The 12317-nt window shown below is 39.1% G+C and overlaps 1 non-coding gene across 1 annotated transcript; it reads right to left on the reverse strand.

Moving 5' to 3' along the window:
- Window positions 1–11419: 11419 nt before the first annotated feature.
- On the reverse strand, window positions 11420–11526 carry LOC141624054 (small nucleolar RNA R71). Its single transcript, XR_012533865.1, has one exon. It is a non-coding gene; the product is annotated as a small nucleolar RNA R71 (small nucleolar RNA).
- Window positions 11527–12317: the final 791 nt, after the last annotated feature.

Here is a 12317-nt window from a genome sequence, read left to right on the forward strand (position 1 = left end):
TAACAGTTCTAGTCTATGGTTTAAAAACCAATTATTACACACACAACTGAAATGTAAAACAGCTAAAAATTCAAATTCCGAGTTGCCTCCCGGGTAGCGCTAGTTTCAGATAGGTCCCTGCTCGACCTTCTTTTCTTTCAGTCAGCAAATCCAATTGAGCCCAGTCAAAACAGCTCAAGGCGCGCAACAATCGATCAAATAACTGCGCATGTGCTACACAAAATTGTAATTAGCACCATAATATAAAAATAAAATAGGAAATTAAAACATGTAACCATTTGAGCCTAACGAATTTCCTATGACAGCTCCCAAATTTATCCACAAAGTAATCCCGCCCTCCAGCTACGCGCGGAATATAAAAGATCAAATTATCCGTCAGTGGAAAATTTGAGAGCTTGGGAGCATTTAAAAATAAGCTAAGGCACCGTTTCAGTTTAACGAATTTCTGATGACAAGTATGGTAAACAATTGTTAAATTATTTGTCCATCTGGGAGGGGGTAGAGCATCAAAAGAGAAAACATGAGTCAAATGAGATAACGTACTATTAATACTAACAATAATGAAATTATCGTTAACTACCTCAGGTTGGTCGCTCTCAATGTCGGAATCATTGACAAACGAATATATTACCTCTTCCGTGCTAGGAGCAATCACTGACTCAGCTGTCTTCTCGTTACCCTCCTCTGTGGGTTCTGTCCCATATACCGCAGCCTTTAGCGCGTCTAGCTCGGCTTTGAAAAGGGGAGATTCACCGTAACCATTGTCTTCATTAAAATCGTTATCCAAAATGGACCCAAGTGACAAATCAACGCTCTCCATGGCCAAAGTAGTCGATCAAGTAAAGACAGAACCCGATCAAGAGCTTTCGTCTTGATTTTTACTCGATCGAACACAAGAACATGCTCGATCGAGATCTTCCGTATAGTTACTGTTCGATCGAGTAAAATTTTCTGTTCGATCGAACACTTACCTCAGATATTTCACTCGATCGAACACTATTACTAGCTCGATCGAGTGATTATTCTAGTGCAGCGCATAAATCTTCGTAGCTTGCTTCACTTTCAGATAGATAATCACATTCCGAGTCATACAAATCATCAACATCGATAGGCAACTCGGGTCCTTCATGGATAAGACCACTCTCTGCGTGCCTAAAGGTCGTCTCAGCGGCTAACTGAGCTATTTGAGACTCAAGCTCATCGATTTAAGCGTACGTATATCTATTATACTCTTGCATTTTAAATGCAAGTGTCTTGATCAAAGATTTCAGTTCCGCAATCTCTTCTTTATATCTATCAGGAGGAGGAGCTTGTTGTTGCGGTGGCCAAATGAATGGAGGCTTTTGATAGCCCCGTTGATAAAGCGGATGTGGCGGCACAATTGCAAAAGGTTGACTGGCTTGTCTACGCTGCTTAAACGCGCAAACTTCATCGTTCCCTGTCAAACAAACAGTGGCATTGTGCCCAGCAGCACCATATCTCTTATAGTAAACCACCTGCTGCGCCATAGGATGGAACATAAGTGGAGCTCAAAGGTACTCAAGCCTTCCCTTTGACGATCTTTTACCTAGAATTGTCTAGGTAGGACCTGTAGGGCCTATCAAAATAACACTCAAGGAAAAAGATAAGAACTGCCTCAAGGAATAAATCCCTTGAGGCTAAAGATAGATAAAAATAAACACGCAAATAAAATAGTTGCCTCCCCGGCAACGGCGCAAAAAATTTGATACCGTTGTCATGTACCAAAAATAAATACCTAGATACAACTAACAGAAGCTAGCGGTAAGTAGGGTCGATCTCCACAGGGAGGCGGTCACTATGTACTTGTCAATTCTAGTCTATCTGAGGTCACAGGATGGGTGTAATACCCGCCCTTTTTAGAGACCAGTTGACCAGCGTTGACCGACCTTGGGAGCAGTAATAGTCCTTAGAAGTGCGTACCAAAGTTATCCTGTGTTTTGAGTTATGGGTGGTACTCGATAGAGTAGAGGCTACTCGATCGAGTAGCTTGGATACTCGATCGAGTAGGGGCCACTAGATCGAGTAGGTGGGCCACTCGATCGAGTAGCGTCTTTTCAGCGAGGGTTTATAATCGTGTTTTGTTATAACTGCAAATTATTTCCACCTCATTTCTTCAGATCTTTAGGTCGCCTCCTTCCCTTCCCTTCACCATATACCTTCCTTGGGAGCCTTTGAAGGTCCTTGTGCCTTAGGAGTGCATAGCTTGAGTCGGGTAGTGGTCCTTTGCCAGGTTTCCTCATGTAGGTATGTCGTCATCATCATCCGTATCTTTGTCCTTGCAGTTAGGGTTAGCTTAGTAGTGATAGATGTTTGCATTGCGAATATAGGTGTTACTTGATTGCTGGGTATTGCGTGTATGGGCATGGAATCGTTGCAGCCGCTTAAAGGTAGGTTCGCCTACTCAGTCTCTGTGGATGGTCTAGTATGTCGGTTGTTGTGTCGTGGTTGTTGTGTTTGTGTGGCAGAGTATATGCGGTAATCGGTTGGTGTATATAGTTTGTTGGTTGTTGTTGTATTGCAGCTGTCTATGATTGATTGTCTCTGGTTCTCGAGGTGCGTCCTCGGCTGAGTGGAGTCACTTGCGGGAGTGGCTTTACGCCCTAGTTTCGCCCTCCGTGGAACCCGCCACGGGAGGGGATGTGCACATTAATGGGACAGGGTTATCGCTCGGTATGATGAGCGGGGCTTAGGTAGGAACGGCTGCGGTCCCTCACTGGCAGGGCTGGTCCAGTGGACAGTCGGTGATGGAGATTGATTGGAGTGGGTATGATTGTGTGTGACTGGTTGTGTTTTGTTTTGTGTTGACGGTTGATGTTGGTTAATGTTGCATCTTATCTCAGTACTGACCTTGTGTGGTTGTCTTGTTTGTTTATGTGTCTGCCGTGATCCCTTATGGTGAGCAGTCAGTCTTAGCAGGTGTTAATGTGGTTGATAGCTGGAGTCTCGGTAGGGATGAGTCGTCATGAGTTCTGATAGAGACAGTGCGTAGCTGACGAGTTGTATCTTTATTTTGTTAGTTGGTTGTAACACATGTAAATTTAACTATAACTGTTCTTTTATCGACTTTTGATGATTACTTAACTCGGGCAACCGAGATGGTAGTGCCCTTATATGCTAAGGAAGGTCTGGTTAAGGCTCCTCGTTATATGGGGGTGTTACAATGGGGGTTTTAATTGTTTGAACTAAACTAATCAAAATTAAAGGAAGAGAATTAAAGATAAGAGGGATTAACAAGAGAGAGAAAACTAGGATTGTCGGGTTATCAATGAATGTCAGTTAATTGCAGCTAAGGTCGCAGATCGACCGCATGTGTCAGTCTAAGGGGCAACGAATATCTCCTTCCGGTCTCAATTCACCCTAAAATACTATTAGCTTAGCTTCCGCCCTCACTAAAGCATCCTATTGTTCACTGCGGGTCTCACCCTTTCCAACCTTCCGGTCTAGGTCGAGGCTTACCAAGGTTAATTGAGCTAAATGCATCGATTCAAGTAGCTGATTACAGTTAATAGCAGTGATTAACAACACAGACATAACAACAGCGAAAGATCCATAACCTAATTAGCAATTAACCACAATCCATTGACTCCCCTAAACCTTAGCAGGATATATAGCTAGACATAAAAAAAGAAAAGAACAAGAACAAGGGATAGAAGAATAATAAGCATTAAATAAGAGAGTAAGGGAAAGAGAAAGTTACAGAATAAGATCCGGAAAATAGAGAGAAAAACAATGTTCCATTGAGAAAGGGAGAAAAGTAACGTATATTGTGATGTAAAAGTGATACCCTAAGTCGTCTGTCATCTTTCCTATTTATAGGAAAGATAATTATTAGACCTAAAAACGAAATAAAACTGAAAAGCCCGAGCCCAATAGATAACTACTCGATTGAGCCATTTTAAACGGCTCGATCGAACAAAATCATAGCAAAACCTCTCGATCGAATAGAAAACCTACTTGATCGAGGGACTCTAATTATGCGCAATTCGATCGAGCATGGATTTCACCCGATCAAAGTCTTATGCTATCCAAAACTACTCGATCGACCATAAAAACCTTCGATCGAGTGACTTTGACTCAGCCGACTACTTGTTTCGTTAATTTCAGCATTGACTTGGTGATTTAGCTTCCAAAATCACTTCACGTATCCCGTAACAGCAGTATTCCCGCTCCAAATCCAATCATCCTCTAAATGCAAGCAAAGTGGATAATAAAAGGCTTGATTCCACCACTTTCGGGTCCATTCCTGCAAATAAAGCAAAACAGACCAAAGTAGAATATTTGGGGCATTTCGAAGCATAAAACTACGAGAATAGCATAGAAATACGTGCATAAAGAGGCTTACAAAGACTATATAAAATGCACGTATCAGTTGCCATGAGATTGAGGTTGGATAGGATTTTGACAGTTTAGTCAGAGTTTGAGGTTGGAGATTGATGACTTTGGGAACTAGATATATATCGAGAATCATCGAGATTTGTTGAGGTCTTTTTGAGCTTTAGAGTTGTTGATAGTAGTGAGCACTACCGACTTTGAGGATGTTAAGGTAGCGATAATTCCAATGGCACTCGTGAATGAAATAGTTTTCTCATTCGAAATATACTTTGGTTTAGAGATTATCTGTCTGGGGTTTTGGTTAATGTCAGACCTTGTGGTGAACGGTAAACTAGAATTAGAGTATTTGTAAAAGGATATGTGGATTTGGTGTAATAGTAACGAGTTCACAATTTTAAGAGGTTGTATATGTTGTTTAATGAAGGTTAATGGTAGTTGGATGGGTGTTTGAAATATGAGGACTAGATGTTGGTTTAATGATCATTTTGGCTTGTGGTTTTCAGATGAATAGGTCATATCGAGATAAGAGAGATCATTTGGGAAGGAGTTAGCTTATCGATCATTTTCGGTTGCGATAATATGAGTTTGATTGGACTTTTGAGGTTGTAGCGTGTGTGAAGTTGATAATAACATTGAGGATTTGGGATATCTTTATCTTTGGCTTGAGTTTGGATATGGATCAGAGTGCGCGCATCGGTTAGGATTCTGAGATGACTTTTGTTGATGATCACTTATAATTCTTACCCTTTTTTTTATCTTATCTTTGAAATTCAAGTTTCGAGGACGAAACTTCTTTTTAGGGGGTTGGATTGTAACACCCGTTATTTTATAATAATATTTTATTATAAAAGTATTTTATTAAATTGATTATTTCGGATTTTAATAATGTATTTTGGAAATATTTATATTTATCGTCTTCGTTCTCTATTTATTATTTCTCATTTTAATATACTTTAGGAAGGGTTAAAATGTCCGAGCACGATTTGATTATTTTAATGTAATTGCTACTTTTCTATTATAAGGCCTCCTTGCGTTTTAATATGGTCCAATCCGATTTATAATCAGATAATCCATTGTATGAGCTAATGGACCCAAAGCCCACTTGTTAACCCTCCTATATAAATAGAAAATCTAACCTAGCTAGCAACTAGGTCATCCTCTTTTCTTTTGCGTGAAGTCCCGCTCGGCAGCCCTCCCCTCTTTCTCTCTTTTGTTCTTTTTTTCTCCATTTGACTCCATTGTTGAATATCTTTTCATCTTCCAAACTCATACACAAATTATATTTTCACAATCCTTGCTCTTACCTCTACGTCATATTTATCTCCAAATAATTTTATGGGGATTATTTGTATGGACTTTTAGACCTACGTTTTGGTCTCTTATTTTATGGGTAAAAAAGAATATCTTTTCACGGTGTTTTCAAGGGTTCGTTTTATGTCATTCCTTTGACGTTTTAAAAGAGGATCTGCATGCACGACATCTTGCACATGGGTTCGTGCGTCCTTAAAGGCGGTTTTGGATAGTTGACATGTGTGTTGGAGGCAAGGGTTTTGTTGATCGTGTTCTTCATGAAAGTTTTCATTATTGTGCATCATTAATTGCTAATAAGGTAACTAGGTGTTTCTATTTTAATTGTGTTTATGCCAATTGATGTAATTAATGTGATTAATGATTGATTTGTATGATTGGTACATGTTTGATTGTTTATTATCATGTTAATCATGTTTTTCGCATGTTTGTATATATTTTAATGTTTTAATTATATATCATATGTTGTTTATGTGCTAAAGATGGGTGTCATGAGCGTAATTAGGGTTTACGAATAAACCCTAGTGGCAGCATGATAGGCGGCCAAGAGTGCTCTCCAAAGTTATAGCTAAAGCTAGTATAACCTTGATGATGATTCGAGTGTTATAGCTGAAGTTAGTACAACTTTGGGTTGTTGCTCTAGTTATGGCTGTTTGAGTTATAACCTTGGAAATATGAATTCAAGGTTATAGCTGAATCTACTATAACATTGGATACGAGTTAAAGTACGTACCCTGAGATTTATGGCTCAAGGTTATGGTTGGAGCTAGTATAACTTTGAGTTTAGTGTTAAGGTTATGGTTGAGGTGAGTATAACTTCAAGTTATATATATTGAATTTATAGTCGAGGTTAGTATATCCTCACATCCAGAGTTCAGGTTATGACTAAGGTTACTATAACCTTGGTTGTTTATACTTGCTTCATATGTTGTGTTGTGTTCAGTTATTATATGACAATGTGTGCATGTGTCGTTGGTTACTCTTGTTCATATGTTTGTAGGACAGTTAGTTAAACTGTTCTACTGTGTTGAGTCGTGATGTTATTCAGGCATGAGTTATACAGTCAGTTAAAATGTGCATTTGCATGAGTTGGACAGTCAGTTAAACTGTTCTTCTGAGTTGAGTCGTGATGTGGTTCACGCATGTCGTGTGCAGTCAGTTAAACTATATATTTATTTGTTGGCTGGTCGAATAGACGACGGCAGTATCAGTTAAATACTATCGGAATGAATCAAGAGCTGCTCTTCGGAGGTTTATTGGTCTATGTTTTGGGGATGGCCAGATTCGTCAGTTAAACGCATATATGCAGTGGTGATACGCTATACATAATACCGTGGAGTATCAGTTAAATACTTCACAACCGATGGTTCGTCAGTTAAACGTTCCATCTGCTAGATCATCAGTTAAATGTTCTAGCGGTGTTCGCTCTATTCGCTATGCTTTGTTGCTAGCTTTGTGCCTTATGTGTTGTGGATCGTGTCTACTTTGGTTTGTAGTTGTCCATGGTCTAGTGGTTGCATATGGTAGTCTCATTCGTCTAGTGTTAAGAATATCATGAGTAGTAAGTCTGGGTCTGATTTTAATGAGTGTAGATGATCTCGCATGTTTACTGGTTTTGCATTTCAATTGATAATGATTGTTAGTTATATTCAATTGTTGTAAACATGACTGGGAGAGCATCTAGTTACTCCCGACTGATTGTCGACCCCTATTCTCAGGTTGTTCAGATGATCGCTGTTTTGGATGATATCTTGCTGGGAAGTACTGTGCGGCGAGATGAATAATAAATTAGGAGTTTATTTTCATGTTTTGAGAACCTTTGAATAATGTATTAGTTTGTTTTGGATTTAGTAGCGAACCGGATTGGTCAGGTGTTTCCACCACCTTGACCCTTTTATCAGTATTATACTCTGATATTTACTTTATACTACGTTTTTCCTTTGTTTTATAATCCGGGTTGTTACAGTTACTCGATCGAGCCTACCAACACTCGCTCGAGGAACCATTTGGAGAGTATATATCTGCATTTAAAACAAATGCGCACACAATCAATACAACTTAAAGCTCGTAACAGTAAATAAAAAAGTAGCGCATGTGCTACACACAAGCATAAGTAGCACCAATAAATAGTCCAAGAGAAAATAAATGACAAATAAAGTTCTTGCTCATCAAACTCAAAGTCTAATGTAAAATATGAGCAATGTTCATCGTTCTTCATGTCATCTTCACTTGGTAGAAGATAGGGCACTTCATCCGTCATAGGAGCTTTATCAAAAACTTTGACTGACTCCTCTCTGAAAATCTCAGTTTCCAAAGGATCCAACTCGGCTTCTATGTCCATACTCTCATCACAGATGTAAACGATCTCAGGAGGAGGTTCATCTCCATAAATCAACCTCTCAACCTCATCAAATTTCTTGCTCCATGGATATGACGCAGCAGCAGGGGCGTCATGTGGATTCGTGTCAAAACATAAAGCAAGACAATCATCAAAAGTAGGATCAAGAGTATTAATCATATGACAAGAAGCTTTTAAATCAGGAGGACGTGATGCTTTGTCAAGACCAAAAGTGATAGTATCATCTCCAATGTTGAACGTAAGACTCCCATGTCTAACATCTATAACCGCCCCTGCAGTATGCAAGAATGGCCATCCTAGAATAATAGGAACACGAGAATCTTCAGCTATATCTGTCACTAAAAAGTCGATTGGAATGAAAAATTTCCCTATCTTAACTGGCACATCCTCTAAGATATCCATAGGGTGCTTAATAGACTTGTCAACCAATTGAATAGTCATGTTAGTACATTTAAGCTTAGTCGTGTTTAATTGATTGCAAATTTTATACGGCATGACACTGACGCTCGCTCCTAAATCACATAAATCATTGTCAATAGATAAAGGGCCTATAGTACAAGGAATAGAAAAACTCCCTGGATCATTAAGCTTAGGCGGAGAGTTGGCTTGTAATACGGCGTAACATTCATGAGTGAACGCAACAGTCTCCACTTCATCAAAAGACAGCTTCTTTAACAAAATCTCTCTCAAAAACTTGGCATAGGCCGGCACTTGAGTTACCAATTCAGTAAAGGGCACTGTCACTTGAAGATTCTTCACTACCTCCACGAACCTTCCAAACTGTTGTTCAAGTTTAGATTTTCGCAATCTTTGAGGAAAAGGTAGTTGAATTTTGATTTGCTCGGCTTCTTTTGCATTAGGAGGACGTTTGGAAGTATTATCATTAGTTACAGGAGTGACTCGATCGAGTCCAGTAGTCACTCGATCGAGGAACCTATTTTTTTCCAGTTGATGTGACCATAATTAGAGCATATTTAGCCCCCGAATTAGCCTTGCTTCCATGTTTTTTAGTGCATATTTGGGTCATTTATTGTCTTTAGTTCTTTGTTTTGCATATTCTTTGAGGTTTTGTGTCCTTGGTAGGAAAGGAGTGCAAACCTTGCATTTTCATGGCAAAATGAAACTAAATTGATTGAATTCAATGACCAAGCATCAAGGAGAGACAATATTAGAAGGCCTTTGTACATATTATAGTAGATGGGCAATGATGAGAAAAGATCCTTGCATCCCCAAGGAAATCCCCAAGGATTTTATGAAGAAAAGGGAAGAAAAGAAGAAGAAACAAGGTGAGCAAAGAATCCGTGCGGATTGTCCCAAGACGCCCGTCCCCAAAGACCACAATCCGTGCGTCTTCCATACAAGACGCCCGGGCAAAGAACCCCTTAAGACGCCGTCTTCTCCCAAAGACACCCGGCAGAGACAATAGAATCCATCTGTCCCGAGCCTAAGACGCACGGATTCCAAGAGGCAGATTCGTTTCTTCAAGCTTCAAGAAAGATGCCCATCCTTCGTAAAAATACCAGGCGTTTCCCTAAGTAGGGACTTAATCGTCATTTAAGCCCTTAGCTAACCCTAATGCATCCACCTAATTTCCACTATAAATACCCCATTAGTCTAATTGGAAGAGCATGTTCTTCTTATCAATCCTTAGAGTAGTTAATACCAATCAAATCTCTCTTTAGTTTGTAATCAACAATTAATCAAGATTTAATACAAGTTTTATTTCCTTAATCTCTCTTTTGTTCATCCTTTATTTTGGGTAATTGAAGATTATTTGGGTTATTATTGGGAGATTGACAACCTCTCAATCAAGCATCAAGTACTTCTTTTATTCTTTGCTTTATTATTGGAAGCATTAGTAGGTATAATTCTCTTAATCCCTTTTTAATTATTGCTAATTACTTTCATTTGTTCATCATGTTTCACTTTGTTGGTATGATTGACAACCTTGCTAGCATGTTCAACATGATAATGAGTGATTAGTTCCATAGCTAGGGTTAATGGGTAATTAGGGGAAACCAACATGGGGAATGATTCATGCTTAAATTAATATGCTTTCATGGTTTATTTGCTTGCTTGTTTTGATCTCAACTCATGCACATATTATGTTTGATGAAATGCGAGCCTATGAATCCTTGCATTTTTTACCCATCACCTACCTTTTCAATGAGACTTGTAAGAGATAAACCAACTCGAGTCTCATTAGACCATGCATGTTGTTGAGTAGGGAAGACTAAGTCGACTTGTAGGTGTTGCACAATCTAATCAATTCGGCTCCGGGACCCAAACTTTCCTAGGATTGTAAGATATAACCAAACTCAATCCATCACAACAATAATTGCTTGCTTATAATTTGAGAACATGTTTGTATGATCAATTCCCATGAATCCCCTATGACCCCATGACACCCTAGTGCTTTTTATCAATTGTTTACAACCCTTTTAGTTCATCTTGCTTGTTTATTTTCATTGCTATTTAGTTTAGTGACCTTCTACATCAACCCAAATTGTGACACCCCTAAGACACCACTAGTTTCAATAGAAATCTCATCTCAATTCCCGTCCCTTGGGATCCGACTTTTACTTGCCTCTTTACTAATTGTAGAGTTGTTTGTGAAGCTATAAATTGTGTTTTGGTCTAGGTGCTCCTAACGACAAGTTACCGAAAAGATTTAGTCCGACCAAAAATGGCGCCGTTGCCGGGGACGGTGTTATCTTGATTTAGATTTTCTTATATTGTTATTAGTTGTGTCTTTCTTTGCCTTGGGGAAGTAAAACTCCTCAAGGTTTGTTCTAATTGTTTTCGAGTTGTTTGATATTTTGCATGTCTAGAAGGTCACAAGGTGTTTTGTTACCTTTTGATCATGAAATTGAAAGAACTTTGACAACCAATAGAAGACTTGCTAGGAGAAATTTGAGAGGTATTAGTGAGGTTGTAGATATTCAACCAACTATTGAGTTCATCAACCCTTTTGCAAGAGAAGGTGAGGAGAACCCAACACAAAATACAACACAAAATCAACCCACAATGCCTAAGTTTTCATCACATTCCGTACCCACCGAGGAGAACCTACCCAATGGTACTCCCACACCACAACATTTGACCGGAAATTTCATTGCTAAATCCGCATTTATCCAATTAGTCGAAAGGAGCCAATTTGGGGGGATGCCTAGTGAAGACCCTCACTCTCATATGGAGACCTTTTGTGACTATTGTGATACGATTTCTCAAACCGGTGTAACTCAAGACCAAATTCGATGGGTCTTATTTCGTTTTTCTCTAATTGGCACCGCGAAACAATGGTTGAAGGGCCTTGACAAGGCCACTATCGGAATTGATTCTTGGAAGAAGTTGGCTCTAGCTTTCTACAAAAAATTCTACCCACCGGAAAAGACTAACATGCTAAGAGCTCAAATTACGGGTTTTAAGCAAAGGGATGAAGAATCTTTGTATGAAGCTTGGGAGCGGTTCAAAGGAATTTGTCGCTCATGTCCTCACCATGGACTTGGCGAGTGGTTCTTGGTACAACAATTTTGGAACGGTCTATATGAAGATTCAAGGAACATTCTCAACATGGGATCAAATGGAATGTTCACCGAAGTTGATGACAATCAAACTTGGAACAAAATTGAGGAAATGGCGGTCCATAACTCACAATATAGTAGACCTCGCAAGGCTACTAGAGGAGGAAAGCATGAAGTGGACTCCGTTACTCAATTGGGTGCTCAACTTAGTGCTCACATTGATACAATCAATTTGAAGTTTGAAAAAGCTATGGCTAGACTTGAAGAAGCCTCAAAATCACCAAAGCATCATGTTAATGCCATGACGACATATTCATCAATCCCAAGTGGGATATGTGAGAATTGTGGAACTTTGGGATATGACCAAAGTGAATGTAGAGGAACAAATGAACAAGTGAATGCTTTCCAAGCATAAAAGAGTGGTACCCCTTATTCCAACTATTACAATGAAAACACCAAATTCCATCCAAATCTCTCATACAAAAGCCAAAATGTTCAAAACCCTCAAACAACATACACCCTACCTCCCATGAGAAACCAAAATCAAAGACCCTTTTACAACCAAAACCAAGGTTACCAAAATCAATCTCCATACAATCAACAAAATGACCAAGGTTTTGATGTTCAAAAAGCGGTCCTTCAAATGCAAAAGAATCAACAAGAATTTTTCACTCAAATGCAAAAAGATAGTCAAGCAAAGGAAACCACCATCAACAACATCCTAGCTCACACTAAAATGTTGGAAACCCAATTGACTCAACTAGCATCTTCAA

The sequence above is a fragment of the Silene latifolia genome, chromosome X (genome assembly GCF_048544455.1).
Source record: "Silene latifolia isolate original U9 population chromosome X, ASM4854445v1, whole genome shotgun sequence".
NCBI lineage: Eukaryota > Viridiplantae > Streptophyta > Magnoliopsida > Caryophyllales > Caryophyllaceae > Silene > Silene latifolia.